Below are 25,242 nucleotides of genomic sequence, written 5' to 3'. Positions count from 1 at the left end.
AAAGCGTATAGTTTGATGAGATTTAGATTGGGACTGTGTTGAATCTATAAATAAAATTGGGAAGAACTGACATCTTAACAATACTGAGTATCACGATCCATGAATAAAATATCTCTCCATTTCTTTTATTAGAGTTTTGTAGTTCTCTGCTTATATATCCTGTACATATTTTGTTAAATTTATATCCATTTTTTGTGTGTGCTATTGTAAATTTTTAAAAAGTATCAAATTCTAATTGTTCAGTACTTTTATATAGGAAAGCAATTGACTTCTGTATATAAAACTTGTATTTGGTGATCTTACTATATTCTTAATTCCAAGATTTCTTATTGTCAATTCTTTGGGTCTTTCTTCATAGACATGCATATCATCTGCAAAAAAAAAAAAAAAAAGGTATATTTTTCTTGCTTTACAATATGTAACATTTATTTTCCTTTTTTTATCATATTGTGTTAGGTAGGACTTCTAGTACATTGTTAAACAGGAATTAGAACATCCTTGATTTCTTGCTAACCTTAGGAAGAAAGTATTTCATTTATGACCATTAAGTATAACTTTTTTTGATAGATGTACTTTACACAGTTGAGAAATTTTCCTTATAATCCTAGTTTGCTGAGAGTTCTTGTTTGTTTGTTGTTTTTCATGACTGGTTATTGGATTTTGACAATTTTTTTCTCCATCCATTGATATTATCATACGATTATTCTTTTTCAGTATATTGATCAATGGTGAATTATACTGATTTTCAAATGTTGAACTAAGATTGAATATCAGGAATAAATCATACATGGTTGTGTATAATTCTTTGTATATATTATTGTATCGAACCTGCTAATATATTGCTAATCACCTTTGCATCAACATTTGTGAGAAACAATAGCCAATAGTATCCATTCTTAAAATACATTTATATGGTTTTGATACTAGGGTAATGATGACCTTATAGAATAAGTAAGCATTTCCTCTGCTTCCTTTTTATGAATGAGATCTGAAGAATTGATATGACTTCTTCATTTAATATTATGTAGAATCACCAGTGAAACCATTTAGGTGAGGTGTTTTTTTCTTAGAAAATTATTAAGTATTGAATCATTTTCTATAATAGTTTTAAATCCATTCACATTATCTATTTCTTCTTTTGTGAATTTTGTTGCTTTGTGTCTTTTAAAAAAGTGATACATTTTATTGAAGTAATCAAATTTTTTTGCATAGTGTTACCTGTGGTATTTCTTTATTAAACTTTTAATGTCTATGACATCAGTAGTAACAATCTCCCTTTCATTTATAATATTGATCTTCTCTTTTTTTTAACTTGTATATGCTTACTAGCAATTGTTTTTCTTGACATTTAAAAAACAAACTCAGAAAATAGCTTTTCTTTAATCTGTTTTCCTATTTTCAATTTCATTGACTTATACTCTAATTTTATTTATATTTATTTATTCTGCTTAATTGTATGCTAAATTTCTCTTTCTCTCGTTTCCTAAATTCAAAGCTTATATTAGCAATTTTAGATTTTATATATTACAACATATGCATTCAATGTTATAAATTTCTACCTGAGTGCTTTTGCTGTATCTTTTAAATTCCCGTATGTTAAATTTTACTTTTTGTTAAATTCAAAATATTTTAAATTTTTGTGACTTCCTCTGTGACTTATTGTCTATTTATAAAAGTATCATTTAATCTCCAAATATTTGGAAATAATTATTGCTATCATGTTTCTGTTATATTTTGGTTAATTCCACTGTGATCTGAAAACATACTTTGTATTGTTTCTATACTTTTATAATTTGTTTTATATTTTAAAATGCGGTCTTTCTTGGTGAATGTTTCATGGGAGCTTGAGAAGAATGTGTTGTTGAATGAAGTAGTTAAGTTGATTGGTGATGTTGTTCAGGTCAACCTTATCTTTACAAATTTTATGTGTGTTTGATCTATCAATTATTTAAAGAAAGCTACTAAGGTTTTCAGCTATAAAAGAAAATATGTCATTCTTTTACAGTTCTATAAGTTTTTGCCTCATGTAAATTGAGGCTCTGTGGTTAGATGCATACAAACTTAGAATTATTAGATTTTCTTGAAGAATTGACCCATTTATAACAATGTAATGCTCTTTTTTGTTCTTCATAATATTCCTTGTTCTGAGGTCTGCTTTATATAAAATTAATATAGCTATTCCAGCTTTGTTCTGATTAGTGCTATATAGTGTATCTCCCTACACACCTTTATATTTTAAATCTCTGAGTCTTAATATTTATTTATTTGTTTATTTTTATTTCAGGATATTATGTCGGTACAAACATTTTGGTTACATGTTATGACTTTGCCACATCCAAACCATGATTTGAGGCATGCTCTTTCCCCCTGTAAAATGCTCACCATGTCCATTAGTTGTGAGTTTACCCACCCACAACCCCCTTACCCCCAAAGAATATTACTACTGTGTGAGCACCTTGGTGTTTATCAGTCAGTGCCAGTTTGATGGTGAGTACATGTGGTGCCTATTCTTCCATTCTCGTGATACCCCACTTTGAAGGATGGGCTTAAGCTCTATCCAGGAAAATATAAGAGGTGCTAGATCACTATCATTTGTCATAATTGAGTAGTATTCCATTGTATACATATACCATATTTATTAATCCACTCATGGATTGATGGGCACTTGGGTTGTTTCCAAATCCTTGCTATAGTGAATTGTGCTGCCATAAACATTCGAGTACAGATGTCTTTATTATAGAATGACTTTTGTTACTTTGGGTGGATGCCTAATAGTGCTATTGCTGGATCAAATGATATTTATATTTTTAGCTCTTTTATGTATCTCCAAATTCTTTTCCACAGAGGTAGCACTAATTTGCAGTCCCACCAGCAGTGTAAGAGTGTCTCTCTCTCTCTCTCTCTACAAACTCGCCAGCATTTGTTGCTTTGGGATTTTTTGATAAAGGCCAATCTCACTGGAGTTAGGTGATATCTCATTGTGGTTTTGATTTGCATTTCCCTAATGATTAGAGATGTTGAGCATGTTTTTATATGTTTGCTGGCCATTCTTCTCTTCTTTTGAAAAGTTTCTGTTCATGTCCTTTGCCCATTTATTGATGGGATTGTTTGATATTGTTGATTTTTTTGAGTTCTAGATAGATTCTTGTTATCAGCCCTTTCTCAGATGTGTAGAGAGCAAATATTTTCTCCCATTCTGTAGTTTGTCTATTCGCTCTAATGATAGTTTCCTTGGCTGTACAAAAGCTTTTTAATTTGATCAGGTCCCATTTACTTATTTTCATAGCTGCTTTGAGGTGGGTTTCTTATAGACAACACATTGTTGGGTCTTGATTTTTATCCACTCTGAAAATCTCTGTTTTTCATTTGTGTATTTATATCACTCACATTTAAACATTTAACGTGATTATTGATAGAATTGGATTAATATCTACTATATGTTTAGCTATATTCTATTCATTACATTTGTTCTTTTTTCTCTTATGTAACTTTCCTACCTTTCCTTATTTTAAATGAGGATTTAATTTTACCTCTCGGTACATATATTATACACTTATATTTACCCCTTTCAGTGGTTTCCCTAGAGTATGCAATATATATTTTTAACTAATTTAAGTATTCCTTCAAATAACACTATAAGACTTCACATGTAGTGCAATTGGTTTATGACAGAGCAGTCCCAATTTTATCACTGATATTTTATGACATTTCTGTCATTCATTTTACTTATCTTTATGTTAAAGACATTCAATAAGTTATTCCTATTTCTTTATACTAACTATTGTTTTGGTCAATTAAGACAATTTTATTTTACCTTAATTTTTTTCCCTTTCCCACAGAGTCTCTTTCTTTATATAGATCTGAGTTTTGTACTATATCATTTTCTTTATCTTTGAGAACTTCTTTTAGTATTTCTTGTAGGGTAGGCCTGCTGCTGCGGAATGCTCAGTTTTTGTTTTCTGAGAAAGTCTTTATTTCTCCTTCCTTTTTGAAAGATAATTTTACTGTACATAGCATTCTAGGTCAGTGTGTTTTGTTTTGTTTTTCTTTAAATGTTTTAAACATATCTACTCAATTCTTGCTTGCATGGTTTCTAATGAAAAGTCTGCTGTAATTTGTATCTTTTTTATTCTATAGTTAAGGCATTTCTTCCCCTCCTTATATACCCCCAGCTTCTTTTAAGATTTTCTCTGTGTCTTAGGTCTTTTGCAGTTTGAATGTGATACACCTAAGGTTGGTGTTTTGTTGCTGCTGTTGTTATTGTTTGCATTTTTTAGTATGTCTTTTGCTCTGTGTTCTCTAAGGTTTCTGGATCTTTAATTTGGTATCTGTCATTAATTTTGGAAATTCTCAGTCATTATTATTTTAAATATTTCTTCTGCTCCACTCTTCTTTCTTCTCTTTCTGATGTTCCAATTATGTATGTTATAATCTTTGAATTGCCCCACAGTTATTAGATATTCTCTTCAAGTTAAATTATTTTTCTCTTTGAATTCCAGCTTGGGAACTTTTTATTGCCCTGTATTCCAGTTCACTGATTCTTTCCTCAGCCATATCTGATCTACTGCTGAGCTTATTAAAGGCATTTTTTATTTTTGTGGCAGTCTTTCTTTTATTTTTAACATTTCCTTTATAGTCTTTCTTAGACTTTCCATCTCTCTGCTCATTTTACCCATTTGTGTTGAATGTATCTATTTTAGCATCAGAGCCTTTAACATATTAACTACATTCATTGTAAATTTCATGTTTGATAAATCCCAGATCTCTGTCATGTCTGAGGCAGTTCTGATAGTTGCACTGTCTCTTTACACTGTGCTTTTTCTTGCCTTTTAGCCTGATTTATAATTTTTGGTTATATGCTGATTATGACTTATTGAATAATAGTAACTGAAAAAGTAGAGGTTTTATATTAGGCTTTATGGTAATCTGACTAGGAGTTGAGCTGTATTTAATATTTGTCTAGCTGTAGGTGCCAGAGGCTTAAAATACTTTTGATAATCTTGTTTCTGTCACCCTTGTTGATTCCAGACCTCCCTAAGTATTCCTCCTGAGAGAGAAAGGAGAAAGAGAGAGAGAGAGAGAGAGAGAGAGACTTCACCTTGCAGTTATTTCAGCTACAATCCACTGCTAGTATGTTAACTTCTATTGATGCAGTGGGAAATTGTGGGTGGGTAAGCATTCTATAATCTTGTGATTAAATCTCAGTCTTTTATTTATTGAACTTTTGTCTTTGGGCCGTGATCTTCAAAAATGTTTCTTAATCCTCCCCTCTTAGGTAAAATGAAAAGACTAAAGAGCACTGGATTAGAGAAAATGCTGGAAAGTCTTTTATTCTGGAGGATAGGGCTTTGATGTGGAGAATCCTTTAGGTGTATCTTACAGTTATTACTCTTCTGCCCTTTAACTTCAGAGTCGCAAGGAACTTTATTTCTTTGCTCTTCGCCCTGAGAACCTGATAGAGTTCCTGTAGATAAAACCCATGAAAGTGTGGGGCTCCCCTAAGACTTAATGTCCAGGGAATTTTTCACTTTTGTGTTAATCCTCATTCAGCCTCCAGAAATTCAGAATTTCCATCTAACTCTTCTTATCCTTGTACGGCCCCAGTGCCTTCAGCTCCAGGTGAGCGGATCGCAGCTCCGATTCTCTATATTTGCCTGCATGTCCAGATTGTGTGGTGGCAGTTGGCTCTGTGACCTCAGTTCTTTGATGAGTTCAAAACAAGTTAATGATTTTTCAGTTTAGTCAGCTCTTTTTTTGGCTGGAGGTTGAATGATACCTCTTAGCCATTTACATATCACAGCTGAAACTGAATGTCTTAGTATATTTCAAAAGCGTTTTTGTTTGTTCAAGTGTGTGTGTGTGTTTGTGCATAACCTTGTCTAGTTTTGTAGATCAAAACAAGTTAATAAATAGGTAAATAAAAAATATTTCTGACAGAATTGAAAGGGAAGACCTAGTAAAAGTGCCCATTTAACTGTTGTATAGCAAAAGCAAACTACATTAAAAATAGTCATTTTAATTTTATCCTAAAATATTTCAATTAAAATTAATTAAATATGTACATACTGAGCATATATTAAGGTTCTGACAGTGATAGCAGGAAATGTCAATATGTACTTAGCAAAAAACTATTCTTAAGTTTTTGGAGCCTATGAGACATAATTAGTTGTACAAATAAATAAGTTGGACAGAAGAATATAGACACACTTTTGAAAAGTGCATCTACTCAAAGCAGAGAGAAGAACAAGAATATACCTACAACTAGAAAAAGGTCATAGAAAAAGAAAGTGGAAATATTTAAAGCAACCCAAAAGAACCCTTGGAACAGTATTTAAAATGTGTACTTTCCTGATGTGATAATTCATTCCTTTCATGTTTCATCATATTCTGAAAGAGATTGGCACTTGGGGGAAGAAAAAAAGTAACAATGACATTTTAGATTTGAATAGATAATATATTAAATATTTTTTCATTGTTCATCAAGACAAACAGCTCTAAAATTCTTCCTCTTTTTTATTTTATTCTCGATCTCAATGTGGGGAGGTATTAATTATTCTCTTCCATCATTCTATCTCACCCATATACATCCTACTTCTCATCTTTCTGGAGTGGTCAACAACCCAGGAAATCTGTAAGACTCCAGACAGGAAATACCTTCTTGGCAAGTCTATGCTTTCAGGGACTCATGCATAGTTCCTGAAATTCCCAAATCCAGGCTTTGTATAGAATTTTTAAAAATGACTCTGTGAAAAAGCCAAAGGAGACATTAGACTTAAAAGAGCCACAGGGAGATAAATGGACATCTCATCACTTAACAGTGACCTGGATGGGCTGAGGAATTTAGATTCAAACTTGAAGACATTGATAAAAACCATGAATTGAGTGAGATCAAGTTCAATCATTCTACTGGAATGGAAATTCTAAATAGAAATTAAGATGTATTTTAGAAAAATAAAATATGTCATATATCTTAAATAGATAATTGGTGTACTGAGAGTTGTCTGACCCTAATGTCAGGATGCGAATAATGCTGTGCATTTATAGAGGTTCTTAAAATTATTTTTTCCCATTTTAAAGCACTTTCATGTGCATTAATTTAGCTTTTCTGAACAAACATATACAGTACAAATTAGAGATCAATTATTATCCTCAATTTTAAAAATGAATATGAGGATAACATAAATTCTTAGTAGATAAGGAAGTAGTGATATATAAAATCTCTTGCTAATAGTAAGAGCCCAAACACCTATTTGGGCTTTGTACCAAATTCATGCTCACTTGATCACCTTGTTCTGTAACAAGTTAGGTTAACTTGCTGTGTCTTGCTTATTCAGACATCACTTAAAATTTCATATTTATATCAGAAGATGTTACTACCATTTATTAATAGCAAAGATTAAAGGTAAACATGCTGAGGAAAATAAAGCAAAACAACATAAAACGATCCGATTGATGAAAGATTAGAAAAACATGGAATGACAGTAACATTCACAATGGATTGAGCACCTTCATTACAGCAAGTTATATTATTAAATCTCCAGTGCATGTTTCACAATGGAGGAAATTCAATCTTGTATAAATAAAGTAACATACCCAAAGTCTCCAACTGGTATGTGGCTGCTGGAATTGGAACCCATGATCCCATGTCCAATGGCTAGGGATTTTTAACTCTGCTTAAAAGTTTGAATTTGTAATCTGGCTATGGGCTAACTGGAGTGAAAGGTAAAAAAAAAAAAATTACAACTGATATCAAAGTTAAATGATTATCTTATACTAAGTTTTAATTGTATCCCTAATCAACAGTTTGTGCTAGTCAATTTAAATATATGATAGTCAAATAATTTATCCTAACTGACAACTTTGTTCACAATTGCATAAATAATTTGTGGTCTATTTTGAATAATATGAGGCCAATTATAAAGTATTAGTATACTGTAAGGCTTTAAGGTAGCAGACTAATGGAAAATGATTAAAGAGATACTGTGAACCTCTCCCTGATGCCAAGGTTGTTTTTGCTTCACGTTCCTATTAAACAAGCAAAGAATTAGTACCAAGGTTTTAATGACATCAAGAACACATGTAACTACATATAGCTACCTAATATCTCCCTTGTTATTCAGAGACACATCTGGATTTTAATGGCAAATGAATCCTGCATAGAAATGTACATGATACAAAAGGAGGGGAAATGGGGAATGACTTCCTTTTAAATCACTGCGCTGAGAAAGGTGAGTGACAGAAGGGTCATATCAATATATGACATTCTATCTTATTATCTCATAGAACGTGTCCTGTTGCGTTGTAGTTAGACATTTTGTGTTCTATTTCTTACTGATAAGTGTCCCTTCCTTAAGATTTTAGTGCAACTGAACTGGCCTGGTCCTACCACACCAATATTCTCATTTAACTGATCAGCATTAGAACTATAAGTGTGTGTGTGTGTGTGTGTGTGTGTGTGTGTGTATGTATACATATACATATATATTTCTGTGAATATAATTGATTAGTCTATATTTACCTCTTTTGATATAGTGGCAAATTCTGTAATTTTGTGGATTGTAAGTTCATACTTTATGTGTTTCTTTTTTAATTAAAAAAAAAATCTAACATGCCCCAAAACTATAGGAATCTCTAATTATCAGACTGATTTTTTAACAGAATTCCAGGTAGCTATTTTACTGATGAGGACATGCCATTACTCCCTTATATTTGAGAATTGCTATCAAGTTAATATAGTTCATCCTGTTTTAGATTGAATTCTTATACAATTTTCCTAAGCACTGAATAACTTTATGCCTACTGTCCTATGTAACTTTATATGTGTGTATCTATGTAAAACTTTACTGTGTATAAAGTATAACATATAAAGTATATATAAGGTATATATATATAGTGAAGTTATATATGTAGATAGAGATATCATAGATCTAAATAGATAAATATGAGATATAAGACTTCATTTCTGAAGGATAAAAAAAACAAACATTGATGAGAAAAACTGGGGGAACAAAAAATATCATTGAGTCTAACTTCAGATGCTATATGAAAATGTAGGTCATCGAGGAGTAAAGGAAGGTGAAGAAGATATGCAATCCAGGAAACAGGAACACAAAAATGAGGTAAAAAAAATCTCAGGCCAGGCGCAGTGACTCGTGACTGTAATCCTAGCACTCTGGGAGGCTAAGGCGGGAGGATCACTCAAGGTCAGGAGTTCAAGACCAGCCTGAGCAAGAGTGAGACCCCTTCTCTACTAAAAATAAAAAGAAATTATATGGAATAATAAAAATATATACAGAAAAAATTAGCCGGGCATGATGGCACATGCCTGTATTCCCAGCTACTCGGGAGGCTGAGGCAGGAGGATCACTTGAGCCCAGGAGTCTGAGGTTGCTGTGAGCTAGGCTGACGCCACGGCACTCACTCTAGCCCAGGCAACAGAGTGAGACTCTGTCTCAAAAAAAAAAAAAAAAAAAAAGAAAAGAAAAGAAAGAAAGAAAATCTCAAGGATGACATCAGTGCAGAAAGCCCAGAGATCAGCTCAGCCAGATTGAGACAAAGAAACAGAGGGCTCCTGAGCAACTAAGTTACAGGATGTTTCGAAAATACTGGTAATGTGTGTTCCTTAAAGGGAGTCTGGAGCTGTGTGAGTGATACATACTAATGACAAAAGGTGTTAGTTGCCACCAAATTGCTTTTTTATTCTTGATAGAAATATAAATTTTAGATAGCTAAATTCTCACTTAGCTATAGCCTGACTACATTTCCTAGCCTGTGTAGCATCTACGCATGAACGTGTGATTAATTTGTTGTCATTGTGATTGAACAAAAGTGATGTACAACTTTAAAGGCATACTCTAAAAGGAGAGGACTTTACCTTCTCTATTCTCTGTGTCTGCCGGATGGACTACAGACAGGATTCTGGGAACTGGAGCAGCATCTGGCACCATTAGACGAAGTCACATGTAGGGAAAGGCAGAACAAGCAGCGCATTAACAAAACCAGCACGCCATTACCTACTCAGACTGTTACGTGGGAAAGAAAGATGCTCCCTCTGGTGTGATCCACTATTATTCTGTGATTCTCTCTAAGAGCTGCTAAGCAGATCTCTTAACTGTAGTGCAGTAGTTCTTGAGAGCCGCTTTTACTTGCATTAGAATCACATAGAAGGCTTTTTAAAACACAGAATGCTTATGCCCTTCACCAGCAGGTCTGGAGCAGGGCTGAAAATCTGCGTTTTTAATAAGTCTCTGGGCAAGGCTGATGCTGCTGATTTGGGAATCACAATTTCTAACCACTGTAGTAGTATATTCTACTAAAAATAATCTCACCGACACATAATAATTAAAAATGACTTTTCTTCACCTAGGATAACTAATTTTTTATACAGAAAGAGGTCATCAGTCAGGGAGTCCCAATTTGACTTTGATGTTCAACTGGGTCTTTAACAACCCAGAGATATTCAAACCTCTTGTTTACAATCTTTATTGATTTGACAGTGTTTCTCTTTAAAACTGAGAAAAAAAAATCAATGCATACAAATAGAGTTAAAATATTTAGAAATATAAATGTACTTAGCAGAAGAAATAGTTAATAGAATTCAATTTGGTTTACACTGGCTAATGGGAATAATGGGTAGCAAGGCCAGCTTCAGTGCAATGCTTTTTTCACTATATACACTTTTAAATAACTTTGTTTTGATGTATAATTTTTAATACAATAAAATTACTAAGAATAAATTCTATAGTTTTAGTAAGAGGAATCAGTCCCTGAATCTCATTCTGATTGTCTGAACAAAGACCCAGCTGTAACCAGATCTCTCTCCCCCGATAGAAGGTCTAAAGCCAAGCTCAGTTTCTAGAGGACTGCAATTCTATGATCATTGTTTTTTTCTGATTTCAAAAGTAAATTCTTAATAAAAAAAAAATAAGAGAGTAAGTTTAAATCATCTAAAATTCTGCCATCCAGAAAGAACAATAATATTATTTTATTTCATTATTCTCTGTATCTATAATAAATATATATGTGCTATACAGATAAGTAAAGTACACTAAATAAACTTTTCTTGTAATTTTCAGGTAATTTTTTAAGTTTATCACATATAATTAAACATTTCTTAAGTAGAATGAAGAGCCAAGAAATAGACACACATCTTTGAAAAGGGGACAAAGACAATACAATGGAAAAAAGATAATCTTGTCAAGAAATGGTGCTGAAACAATTAGAACATCCACATGCAAAACAGGAATCTAGTCACAGACCTTCCATCCTTGGCAAAAACTAACTCAAAATGGATCACAGACCAAAATGTAAAATATAAAATTGTACATCTAGAAGATACCACTGGAGAAAATTATTAACTATTTTAACAGTACTATTTTTTTAATTTCAGAGTGCCGTGGGCATACAAATGCTTTGGTTACATACATTGGCTTTGCATAGCAAAGTTGGAGCTACAAGTGTGCCCAGGCCCCAGGCAGCACGCAGGCATCCCTTAGGTGTGAATTTACCCATCCCCTCCTCCCCCCCCCACCTGCTTTAAAAGGCAATCTTTACTAATTTGAAATATAACATTTCAAAATATATATTAATATACTATGATAAATTTTTACAATTATTAAAAAATTTAGGATTAAAACATTTGTATAAAAGTTTTATGCTTATCTCTTTTTATTTAGGATAGATCTTTAGAAATATAAAGATGTATTTGAACAATATTAACACCAACCGCCAATATATTTTATGGTCTCATTTTGCCACCTGGATACTGGTGTGTCTACAGCTGCATGCATTTGAGACCCCACAAAATAAGGAATTTGCTTTGAAAATGGAAAGTAAACAAATAGTTTGTACATCAGGATTATGAGATATGAATGGTTCTTAAATTTCAGCCTGAGATGTCACCAAGCTTTGGCTGCTTACAGTGGTTGAAGAAAGTCAGCACAGGCCTGACTGAGCAGATGGAAAACCTTAATTGGAGCTAATTGCTGATTGGAGGATGGCGATTACTTATGATTCTCACCTACACGAATTGGCCTATAAAAAACTTTATGAAAGTTAAGTGGAAGGATCCAATGTAATTACCTCTTACAGTGAATCTTAGAATAGATGAAGCAAGTGATTTGAAGCTAGAGGCTCTCATTTACTGGTTTACTGCTGAGTCTGCAGTTATTATTGCCTGCAGGGTATACCTTTGTTTTAGTGCCCAAACCATTTCAAGTTATGTGCTTACTAAAAGAAAATTACTCTTCCAATTTAAAAGAGAACATTCCAGAAAAAGATGAAATCTTTTAAAATGTGTTGGAGAAAATACAGTTGCAAAAAAAAAAAAATTAAATTAACAAAAACCTGATTTGAGACGGATATATTTTTTGTGATGCCATTTACAATTTTGTATTGGGGAGAAGTTGATTCCTACTAAAAATTGTTCTTTTAGAAAAATTAGTTATACACCCACCAAACTGACTTTCAGAAATCTAATTATTTTTAATCACAAATATTTTGTCTTATGTCCAATGTAATAAAGAATATTTAAACATTCCCTTTTTCTATATAATGACTCCCTATTATTGGGCTTTTGAACTAACTTATTCAGAAGCTTCTTCCCTGGTACAAGCCTGAAGCAGAACTTTGGGTTGTGTTCCTTATAAAATGTTCTAAAAATTTTTTAACACTCAGAGAAATGAAAGTGTAAGGCATCCAATTCTATGAGATAGACACATCATAATTGGTGATAAAAAATAGTAGTAAAATGATACACAAGAGGAAAGAAAGAAGCTAAAATACTAAAGTGATTTTTAATAAATGGGTACCTTCTTAAAAAGAGGCACATTCCATGTTCTAGAAAGAAACAAGAATGTTCAATCAGTATTACATTTGGAGAAACATTTTAGATACCTAAAAGAAAAATAAGAGTGGATAGAAAGATTAAATTTCTTGTGAAGAACATGAGTTTGGAAAATACTATAATAATATTTTCTCTAAGAAGTCAATTTTATTTTAACCGAACAGAATGTCTCTAGTTGGAGATGTGTACATACCCAGTGGAAAAAAATATTAAATTTTGGGAGAGGATAGAGGGGATGATCAGGTAATATTCTCAACTGCTTATTATGAAAGATACAAGATTTCACAGATAAATAAACTTGTCAGGACATGCACTTGGTATCAGACTGGAGGAAAAAAGAAATCATTTTGAGAAAAAAAAAAACAAAAAACAAAACACAATATGTATTTCCCACCAATGCAACACCAGTTTTTAGATCATCAGTCATAATATAACCTTTAAAAATTTAGGCAGATAATTAAATATTTCTCCCAAATGGTTGGATGATAGTGTAGAGTTCTATCTGAAACAGAAGATGAGTTCTTCATACACTGAAAAATTAACAAAGTTGCATAAGGATAAAGGCATGTGAATAAACATTTAATTAAGAGTAAATGTCAAATTACAAAAACTGAAATATTTGTGGGTACATATTGAAGATCATTTGGAAAAATTCCAGAAAACTGATGCTGTATTTTTTACACTAGTCTCACATAACCACAGAAACAAAATTATAGTAATAATAGTGGTTTTTAGCTACTAATAACACTTCATCCATCTAATTATATAGTTCAGAATTCATCATGTACTTCAACAGTCCCATACAATTGGCTCGAATTCTCTTCCTGATCGTATGAAGAAATCCAGTGCCTCTTCCTGTATCTTCAGTGTTTCTTGACAAGCGGCAGATATTACTCAGGTACTAATATTTTTTAGTTCATTTTCCTAGCTTCCCTAAAATCTCAAATATTTTTTGTACCATGATGCTTCGAACTTTACTTTAGGCAAACTATTCTGACACAAATGTGCAATAGAATGCACTATCTCAATTATTCTTAAAGAGAATTCGATGGAAATTTTATCATGATTGGGGGTTACAATTCAACAAAACAGAGGGAAAGAATCCCTACCTTAAACTGTAGGTTTTTTACTGATACTCATTTTTATCATCCAGCTCCACTTTTCCAACCTTTTGCTCTGCCCTTTAATAACTTTTGTTCTCTTTCTAGCTATTTTCACTCTCTCTCCCAGTTCTGTTTCCTCAGATTTAATAGTTTTCTACAATACTGTTTAGCTATATCTGGAACTCTTTTCTAGCCCATTTGGCCATCCCCTGAGAGAAGAGCAAATTTTCCAAGAAAAACAAACAAATAAGCAAAGGGGTTATTAATGTGTGTCCTAAAACAAAGATCATTCTTTCAGATATGCTTTTGCTCCCAGCTGAAGCGTTTCTTTTTGCTTGTTTGTTTTTGTTTTCTCCTAGCCATAAGAAATATTAAACAAACAATTAGTAAACTAATAGATTGGTTTTTGGATACAATTTTATTTCATTTTCTTAATATTTGTCCCTCCAATTGGCCACAGGAAAGATTTGAATTAACTAATTCAATGTAAGCTGTGGTGGGGTCCATTTTTAGTTAGAATTGTTGGGGACCTTTGGAGAAAGCAACCCATCATAGAAGAGTTTGATTACAAAATTGGTAAATAATTGAATTTTTGAGGCATTTATTTAGTTGTAAGAAAAATAGATTCATACCAAAAAAAGTGGTGTGGATTCATGATAAAATTCTATGAAAGAGAATCCAGTTAAAGTATAGTTATTAGACTCTGAACACGTGGGCAAGATTGGACCACCGCAAATTTTGCCAAGTCTCAAAACATTCTTCTGAAGATTTCCTTTTCTATAAATTTACTATCAAAAATCACTTTGGTAAAACAAAATAATTTCTTTACTCAATATTGTAAAAATACCCAGATATAAATAAAAGTTTGAAAAATTGAAAGGTATTTTATTAAAATCAACTAAATAGAGGAAATTTATTGGAGCTGTTCACTTTTAATTTTCTCATCGAGTATTTAAACTATTAAACCATTGCAGTTTAATTCATTCTACCCTTTCGGGAACCACAGACAGTTATAAAACACAGAGGTAATTTATATATGACCACAGACATGCAAATGCCAAAAAAAAAAAAATGCCTTGGATTTGTTTAAAAGATAACAAAAGATAAAATTCTTCAGTTTTTAAAAGTTGACATTAATAAAAATTAATATATTTTTTATGTACCAAGTTGAAAAATAAATATTTAAAACACCAATGGTTTCACAACTGGGCTTATTAATTTAAAATGATAATGAAAATCAGATTTGGAAACACAAACTAAATTAAATGTATTTATTTATTTGTTTATTATTAGCATAATCAACAGGATCAAGTCTTGGGTGTCCTGGGTCTGGCCTGAATGCCTGTCCCGGGTCACCAAAGATTGACCCCCGACCACGCCAGGGAGCAGCATGCTGGTCCCCAGTTGTCTATGGGGTGTTCAAGCAGGTTTGATGACCCTCTCAGGTGGCCTCTATCCTGCTGTCCTCACCTGTTCACAGCAGTGTGAACTGTATTGGGTCCCCTAGCTTAATCTCCAAGATGGCAAATGGCGCCTATGAGTACGGATCAGCTGCACCCTGTCTGAGTCTACAGAGGCTGTGATGAGCTGCAGAGTTGTTGTCCCTGCCAGTGGTTGATGCTTGTGTGAAAGAGCCAACTGCCGAAGTGTTCTTTTGTGCCCGTGGTAGGCTGTGGTCTCCCAAGTGGGGAACCTGAGTGTCCCAGGTTTTAGGAGAGACCCTGTAGTTCCCAGGGGGTTGCTTGATCTGCACCCCAGCAAAGGTGGGTGAAGGAGCAAGGCAGATTGTGGCAAGGTTGCAGGAGCCTGTAAGACTTTGCAGAGCTTAAGCCGGGCCCTGAGGTTGCTCTTCCAGCCACTATGGGGAGCCACCGGGAGCAAAGTGAGGCCAGGCTGTCCGGCCAGAAGGGCTGTCCACAGGGGGAGGCCTAAACCCTGGGTTGCTCTGGCTTTGGGCTGGGTTCTTCCCACCCTAAGCCGGCAGCCCAAGTTTGCCTGCCGGGAGGGGCGGGCACTCCTAGGTCGCCCCATCTCAGACCCTGGACAGCACACTCCGTCATTTCCGTCCCCGGGGGCTTCCTCACCACCTGGGTCCAGGTCTCAAACCCCCGCAGATTGCACGTCTGACCGCTGGCATGCGTCCTTGCGCAACACCAGCAGGCAGGGCGCTTCCAGTTTGGGCACCCCTTGTCCAGGGCCAGTCCTCCAGGGGAGGGGCGTGGGTCCCCTCTCCCAGGGGAGCTCAGTGCGGAGGGCGCGCCTGCTGCAGAGAAGGCGCCACTTGCCAAATTCCCAATTCAAACTGCTCCCCTGGTTGTAGTGGGTGAGGAGGAGGGGCTGCAACCCCAGCCACCCCCTGCGCCGGAGCGCATAGCGTTCAGCTGCTGTGGACGCTGGGGCTGGGCTCTTCCTCTTCGGATAGGCGCCCTAATCCAATACGGTGATCCTCCCGAGGTGGGGATGGATGCTCTCCCGGAATGCTGCCTCTTGGAGCCTCACAGCACTCTCCCTTCTGTTCTGTCCTAATGGGCTTCCTTACCACCCAAGCCCCGCCCCCAAAGCTCCCTCTGTGTCCCCCACCAACCCACTGAACTCTGGGGGCACTGGGTCCAGCCTGTTTGACCCACCAGCTTGCGACCACATGAAATGACTGTGGGCAGGGAGCTCCCAGATTGGGCCCCCATGACCCCTGCAGGACTCCGGGGGGAAAGCATGGCTCCTACACTCGGTGGGAACCTCAGTCTGTAGCACATGCCCACTGAGGGGAGTAGGCTGCCTGCCAAAGTCTCAGCTCAGACTGCTTTCCCTGTTGCAGTGGGGAGGGGAGGGGCGGAGAAGGAAGTGTCTGAATGGGAGAAAACCCGTTCTCATGTCCCTCTCCTAGGAAGGGAACCCCCACACAGACTGTCCAAGCTCCTGCATCATGCAAGTTCTCCCCACTATTCTGGGTTTGCCATGGAGCCTGAGCTGGTGGGGGGTGGAAAAGCCTCCAGAAAACTTGGTGGCCTGCTGATCACTGAAGGCACATGGAGGGGAGAGGGGACAGCCCCTTACCCTTTTGCAGGGCTCTAATCCTCTCTGGGTTTAATCTTTGCTGATATCTTCTCTTTATCTTCTTCCTTCTCTGCTTCAAAATTTTCCTTTGTGAGATCCCTGGCAGGCTGTCACCTGTCACCTGACATCACACCTGAGCTACAGCTCTCCTCTCCTCTCCTCTATCCAATATCTTATCTTCATGCCAAAACAGTCCTGCAAGCAATGTCTCTCCTATCGTCCTTCTCTGGCTTTGGTATCAAAGTAATCCTAGCCTTATAAAATGAGTTTGAAATTATCTCTTCAACTTCAACTTCAAAATTTGGAGTTTGTAAATAATTGGTAGTATTTTTTCCTTAAATGTTTGGAATAATTCAGGAACCAGGCCTGGGCTTTTCTTTGAGGATAGATTTTTTTTTTTAATTACTGATTTAATCTTATTACTCATTATTGGTGTACTCAGATTTTCTATTTCTTTATTATTCAGTCTTGGTAGTCTGTATGGGTTTAGGAATTTATCCATTCCTTTTAGATTATTCAATGTGTTGGTGAATACTTGTTCATAGGAATTTCTAATCATCCTTTGTATTTTGGTGGTGTCAGTTGTAATGTCTTTTCTTTCACTCTGATCTTATTTATTTGAGTAGTTACTCTTTTTTCTTAGTTAATCTAGCTAAAGGTTTGTGGAGTTTCTTTACCATTTCAGAAAACAACATCTTAGTTTTGTTGATTTTTTTCATATTGTTTTCTAGTCCCTATTTTATTTATTTATGCTCTGATCTTGTTTATCTCCTTTCTTCTGCTACACTTCAGGCTTTGTTCTATTTTTTCTAGTTCCTTAAGGTGTAACATTAGATTGTTTAATTGCGATCTTTCTTCTTTTTTGATACAAGGAGTTATTGCTATAAATTTCCCTCTTAGAATTGCTTTTTCTGCATCCTATAAATTTTGGAATATTGCATTTGTTTTTTCGTTTTCCTCAAGGTACTTTTAGATTTCCTTTTTGATATCTTTGGTGACCCATTTGTTGTTTAGGGCCATGTTGTTGATTCCCATATATTCATTTATTTTCCTAGTTTCTCTTGCAATTGGCTTGTAGTTTTATGCTACTGTGATACAAAAAGATGCTTGATATGATTTCAATACCCTTATATTTGTTAAGATTTGTTTTGTGGCCTAACAAATGATCTATCCTAAAAAACATTTCATGTATACTTGTGAACAATGTGTATTCTCATACTTTCGGAAGAAATGGTGTATGTAGATCTGTTAGCTCCATTTGGTCTAAAGTATAATTCAAATAATTGTTTCCTTATTGATCTTCTGTTTAGATGATCTATCCACTGTTGAAAGTTGGGTACTGAGCTGCCCTACAATTATAGTATTGCAGTTTATTTTCCTCTTCAGGTCATCTAATATTTGATTTGTATATTTAAATTTTCCTATGTTGAGACTATATATATTTACAATTTGTATGTCTTGTTGGTGAATTAATGCCTTTATTGTTATGTAAGGACCTTCTTTGTTTCTTTTATGGCTTTTGGCTTGAAGTCTATTTTGTGTGACAAATATAGTTACCCATGTTCTCTTTCAGTTTCCATTTGGATGGAATATCTTTTTCCATCCCTTTACTTTTAGTTTATGTGTGTTCTGACAAGTATTCCTTCTCAGAATCATATCAATTCTTACAAAACCAATAATAACTGAACCCTTTCTTTACTTAAGCACTCTGTTCAATCTGGTCCAGGAAGATAATAATTTTGGCCAGGATTTGATCACATTGCTCTCCCAAAGGCCAAGACCGTGTGATAAGCACCATTTGAATCATGTCATTTGACCATGGTCAGTACAGACAAAATCAATTATTTTCATAATGTGTCATTAGAAAATTTGAAATAATAGATACCTATCAAGTATTTAAGAGAAAGATAAAGGATCACAGATTCAGTATTAGTGCTATAAGTTGATCACATTGATCTAGCAGTTATAACTGGATTATTACTCTAAAATAAATGAACTGAAACCTGAAAGATGATAAAATTTAGCATGAAGGTGAAAAGGGAAACAATAAGAGAATAGTACAGAAAAAAATGACATATATAGAGAGAAAATGGATAAAATATATGTGTGTGTGTCACATTTTAAGAGTTGAAAATGTTCCATGTAGTTACATGTAGAGTGAACAAGATTATATGCTTCTCTTCTATCCAAAATTTATGAAATTATAATTATAGTTAAAATATATCATTATTGAAACATATACTTAAATGGCTAAAATTTTAAGAGGAATAGCATGCTTTTCAACAAAATGTATGGAAAATGTCATCATCCTGAAATCTTTGGTCACATCACTACTGTTTTTACATATTCTCTGGAAAAGATCCTTTAGAGACTGGTAACCAGGAACAGATGCTGTGCAAGAGAAGAGTAAGCATGTAAATATGCATGAGATGAACTTTCCTAGCTTATGAGTTGCTTATGGTATCTTAATATATCTGTTTGTAGTAATTTTAAAGGGAATGATATGTATATATTTTTTTCTGAATTGATTGGAATATGTAATTTTCTGAATGAGCTGTTTCAGCTAGGAAGAAGAAATCTACTATGGAGTCATTTGAATGTGGGCTAGCCAGCTTCCATATTAAAATTTCAAAATAATGAATGATTTATAAAGTCTCTAGAGAACACTATTTGTAGATTTGAGATCTCACTTACAGTTTTCTGTCCATTTGATTTCTTACCCTCTTTTGAACATAAATACATTATTCTTCTTGCGTCTACTTCTCATATTATGGTTTTCTATCACAATTCAAATATTTTTATTATAGTATGAGGAATATTCTATAAAAATTGTTTTAAGGAAACTACCGAATTCATTTAAAATTTTTATTGAAGGGATATAGCAATAGATATACAAACGTTTTTCTCAGTATAGAAAGGCTTGAATAGGGAAAGACATTATTTGGTCAATTTAGTTTCACATTTATTTACAAAAAATATAGCTAGAAAATTATATTTCTCTTTCATTACTTTAAAACTTTGTCCATATGAAAGCAATTACTTTCATCAAGATATATAAATGAAGTCATTGGCTTTACTCATAGTTTATTTTTCTAATAGAACATATTTAAAAAATGGAAAATGTGTTGGCTGCTAATGGGCTATACATATACAACCTAACTATGCACTAGATATAAGAATATGGTAAAAGTACATTAACTGTAGGTCAATGACAACACTATTGGAACTCTTAGAAGAAAAAAAATAAACTATGAAAGAAAACATACCCAAATATATAGCAAAATATAACATGGCATTTGATCGAACAATTAATTATATATAAAAAATTATTTCAGTCAGTATTTATACTAAAATCATTCTTTTTAAAGAGGTATGGAGGTCCCACATTGTGTATACAGAAAAAAAATTAAATTAGAAACATACAAATTGGATATTTATGGGCTCATAATACAGTTGCTTGTTTATAATATTTTTTGTTATATTATTGTTAATATAGATACTTAAATCTGAATTCCTTATCTAAGCTCTAGAATCCTCTCTGGTATGGCTTCCTTGTTTCTCTAAAACTTCACTGCCTACCATAATTATCTTAGAACATTCTTTTCCAGAGATATTGGCTTTCTTTCTGGCTGAGTATGTTCCTATCTTAAAGCCTTTATGCCAGCTACTCATTTACCACTGAATGCTTTTTCCCAGATTTTGCATGAGTTGTTTCATCCTACCTGTAAAACTTTAAGAAAAAGTATTTTTATAGAGGTTTTCTCTGACAACCAGATCTAAACCAGAGGATCTTCCATTGTATAGACATAAGTTTTATATGAATATAAGATTTGTGTGTATATAAGTTTTTATATCTCTTGGATAAATACCTAGGAGTTGAATCACTGATTGTGATTGTTAATAAGTATATGTCTTACCTTTATAAGAAACTGCCACACTATTTATCTCCCAATTGATTGTAACATTTTATATTCCCACCAACAATGAGTAAGAGGTTGATTCACATTCTCAAAAGCACTAGATCTTAACAAATATTTTCATTTTAGCTATTTTAAGTGGTTTGTGATGGTATATCCCTATGAATTTATCTGTGGTTTTCTAATGATTATTGATGTTGAGTATATTGCCATGTGCTTTATGCATCATATTTATATACACACACATACATACAAACTTATATACATATATATCATAGTTTGGTGAAGTGCCACTCAAATTTTTGCACATTTCTTTTAAAACAGGTTGATTATATTATAATTGAATTCAAAGAATTATTAATATGTTTTGGACTCAAGACCTTTGCCAGATACATGTTTTATAAATATTTTCTTCCAGGCTGTTTCTTCTCTTTAATGTATCACTGACCTTGAAACAGTAGAAATTTGTTTTAACTTTTGATTATGCAAGTATCAACATTTTTCTTTCATTGTTTGGACTTTCATGTCCTGTCTAAATTATTGTCTCTTATCTATAGTCTTGCAAAAATTTTTTCATATCTTCTTTGATAAGTTCTAGAGTGTTAGATTTTATATTTAGATCTCTGATCCAGTTTTAGTTTTTTTTTTTTTTTTGAATGGTAAGAAGAAAAAATTGCAGTTCACTCTTGCATACTATTTTGGCTAGTATCATTTGTGCACATTTTGGGGGCTTATTAAAAAAAAAAAGCTTCCTTTTTCTGTTTAAACTAGTCTGAATGGATTCTGCTGTCTTCAACTAAGAGGACAACCTAATACAGAGGGTTTATTGAAAAGACTAAGTCATGAGACCGGAGAGGAAGACAAATCAGCCAGATCAGAAGCCTTTGCTAAGATGCTTTAACTTCATGCTAAAGAATAATTAGGCAAGGAAGAATTCTAGGATACGAAGTGCCATGGTTATGTTTATACTTTCAAACACACTTTAGTTTCAGTGAGGAGGAACAATATATATGGCTTGCTACTATCTCATTAATGTTACTAAATATCTATTTTCTCCATAATCCCAATAAAGATATATAAAAGCTTTCAAAGAGCAGTTGAAGAACTGATGGTTATTAACGTGTCCTCTTATTCTGAGCATTAATCATTGTCATGTTATTGTATTAAATGCTCAGTAACTTAATTCAATGTGTTCAAGTCCTACATTTCCTAGAAGGTAGAGCTGAAGAGGATAATTGAAGACTGATTTTCCAGAGAAAGTAAAAGTTAATTTTTTGTATATTTGTTATTGTTAAGATTTTACTTTAATAAAGATGAACAGCTAAATATAGATGATATGCTATGCATGCATGTAAGTAAATACTTGCAGTAAGCCTTTGGTGTATGTATATGCGTACTATTTGGATGCAGGCCTAGAAAGTAAGCAATACCAGTGTTAAACATACAAGGAGTCATTTCACATTTCCACAGTGGATAATTACAAACCTATCCTTAGAAGTCAGTCAGTGTCTCCACAAAAAAAAAAAGAAAGGAAGCCAGGAAGCCAAGAAGGAAGGAAGGAAACAAAGATGACTCTATAAGAGGTGGAGGAGCTTATCTTTAAAGGGAAAACTGAGTGTTAAAAAATGTAATCTACTAAATGATTCCAATTTACATTCTGAGAATCATTTGCCCACTTGCAAAGGAAGACCAATTATTTAATTTTGGGCAAATTGATAAGTAGATGGAATATGACACTGTTCAAATATAAGATCACTAATTGTTGTAGAACATTCTGAAGCTGTTTTACACAGTATAAGTTGATTATCATGAATTAGGATATGTGCTCATCAGGCAAGGATAAGAGATAAAATATTATTTGATCTATCAGAAGATTTTAAGAAAAGCCTCTAAGACTTATTACATTAATAATCCTTTTCTCATATGCTAATCACACTAAGTGTGATTCTATACTTTCTTTTACATATTTTTTTTATTATATCAAATGGATTTAGCAGATTTAACAAAAATACCAACTCTGTAAACTTTTGAGTTTTCAAGAACTGAATGTTAAGGAACACAGAGAATCTATATTTCAAAATTCATACTTGGAAAAGTTAGAAATGGCATTTTAATTAAAGAATATATCTAAAGAGAAGATAAGTGTAGTTGGATTAAAATATATTAAAGGAATTTTTTAGTTATTTTTGTTTCACATGATATGTAACCTTATATATCATTGCCTTAACAATTATTTGATTATCTTAGTTCTTGTCTGTTCTTTCTTTCTTTCTTTCTTTTTTTTTTGGTTGTTTCATACTAGTTTATTTAAGGGTTCCATTTTCACTTGTTGGTAGATTTTATGTATTTCTCATATGCTTCTTCACTTATTAGTTCATCTAGTTTTGAAGGGTTACTCAGTGTCTTGGATCAACCAACCATCCTGATAACACAATTTGTTGACTAATCCTGGATTTTCTGCAAGAGATTCATTAATTTCAGTTACTTCTCCACACAGAGGAGAGACAGTAGAGTTTACTAGCAACTTTCATAATTTTCAAACCACCAAAGCCATCTTATTTGTTCAATTTTGTCCCTACTTCAGGCTGACTACAGTAAACAACATCTCCCAAAGCCTCCTGTGCAAAGCGTTGATTCCCACTGTTCCTCTACCGTTTTCTATTGTTAACCATTCATATTTACTGTGAATTTACACATGGAAGGCTGAGAGGGGCAGGTGCTCGGTCCAGGGCCGCCACCGGGCAGGTGGGCTAGAGCGAGCCCGAGCTCAGTCCTTGTCCATTTTCTACCCGTAATATTATATTACCTATCAGGCTTAGCTCTGGGACGGAATTTTTTAGGTGTTTGGGATTTCTGAAGATATTGGAAGACCTGAGACAGTCAAGTTCAGGAAGTTCACCACTAATCTTCCAACGAGGAGTTTAGAAGCCAGTGGTCCCCAACAGCTAAGCTCACTGGGAAGCTGTTACACTTCCTAAAGTTGAGGGCTTAGGGAAGGATTCGGAAATACTAATATTGGTGTGTCTCCACAGCTCCACCAGAAAGCCAATGTGTCAGGTCACAACTACCTCTGAAAGATAATAGCTTATCCATCATTTTTTCTACTTTCCTACTCTTGCATTTGTGCCTTACGTTGGCAAATTCTGACCCGAACCATGTGGAGAAGGATATCTGAACATTGTAGTTCCCGCCCTTTTCTTGATGTTGAAAAACATATCCTAAAAAGGTGTAGGTTAAAAACGGTGACATTGTTTGAAATGGACAATACAAATATTAGTTTTCCTTCTTTGGCCTCTAAATAATGGAAAATTGGACTAAATTAATATGCTTAGAAAAATAATGAAATGATAGTATAAATAAATAAAATTATTATTAATAATAGAATGATTAAATGACTAACTAGTAATAGCACAAATTGTTAAACTTTATTTTAAACATTTTAACAAAAAACAAAATGATTTACATATGAAGTTAAAATTTCTCACCTGATGATATTCAAATCATTCTAAAAAGCAGTTTAACCTATTTTCTTACACTTATCTCCAATTAATTTTTAAACTCAAGTATACTGCCAGCATCAGATTTCCTTACTCACGTGCATTTGCTGATGTTAGTCCTCTACCTGAATTAGCCTTACAGTGAAATCTCCAAATTCCAGTGTTCTACAATTCATTGCTCTTGGTTGACTTGAGGATGGTGAGAATGTTATTCACTTGCTGATTTGGGGGCTCTCGAGGCCCTTGTGGGGTTTGGGGGTACAAAATCAAATTCTGGCCTATCTAAATGCATATTTATTTGTCTTTGCCCTTGGCGCACAACCCCAATTAGTATTTAGTGAATATTCGTTGCATCTCTGGCACTCTTAGTTACACTAAGGATTCTTGCTATCTGAATATAACAGCTAGAAGACAATAAATCAGTGGTTAAATTTCAAATGATTTTGGTGAAGGCCCTAGAATAGAAGACTATATATGACTCTACTAAGGAACTGGGGTGTGGTTACTATTTTATGATTCTCTATTGCATATGTATGAAGTCCTAAAGGCCATTTGCTTATAAGTAAATTTTATTTCTTGATTTCTTCTGGATTGGATGTGGTAAGAGGTAGTTCTCTTAGAAAATTTCAGCTTGATATGAATAGCATAACACTCTGTCTTGAGTTACATTTATAATTACAAAAATTATGTTTCCTCCTATAATAACAATGTTTTATACTGTATTATTTATGTTTATTTCCAATAATACCTAGCATACTATCCTATAATTCATGTGTATAGTATATATAATGCAATATATACTATATATTATATATAAAACATCATAT

The sequence above is a fragment of the Lemur catta genome, chromosome 23 (genome assembly GCF_020740605.2).
Source record: "Lemur catta isolate mLemCat1 chromosome 23, mLemCat1.pri, whole genome shotgun sequence".
Taxonomy (NCBI): Eukaryota; Metazoa; Chordata; class Mammalia; order Primates; family Lemuridae; genus Lemur; species Lemur catta.
Note: the sequence above shows the minus strand (reverse complement) of the source record.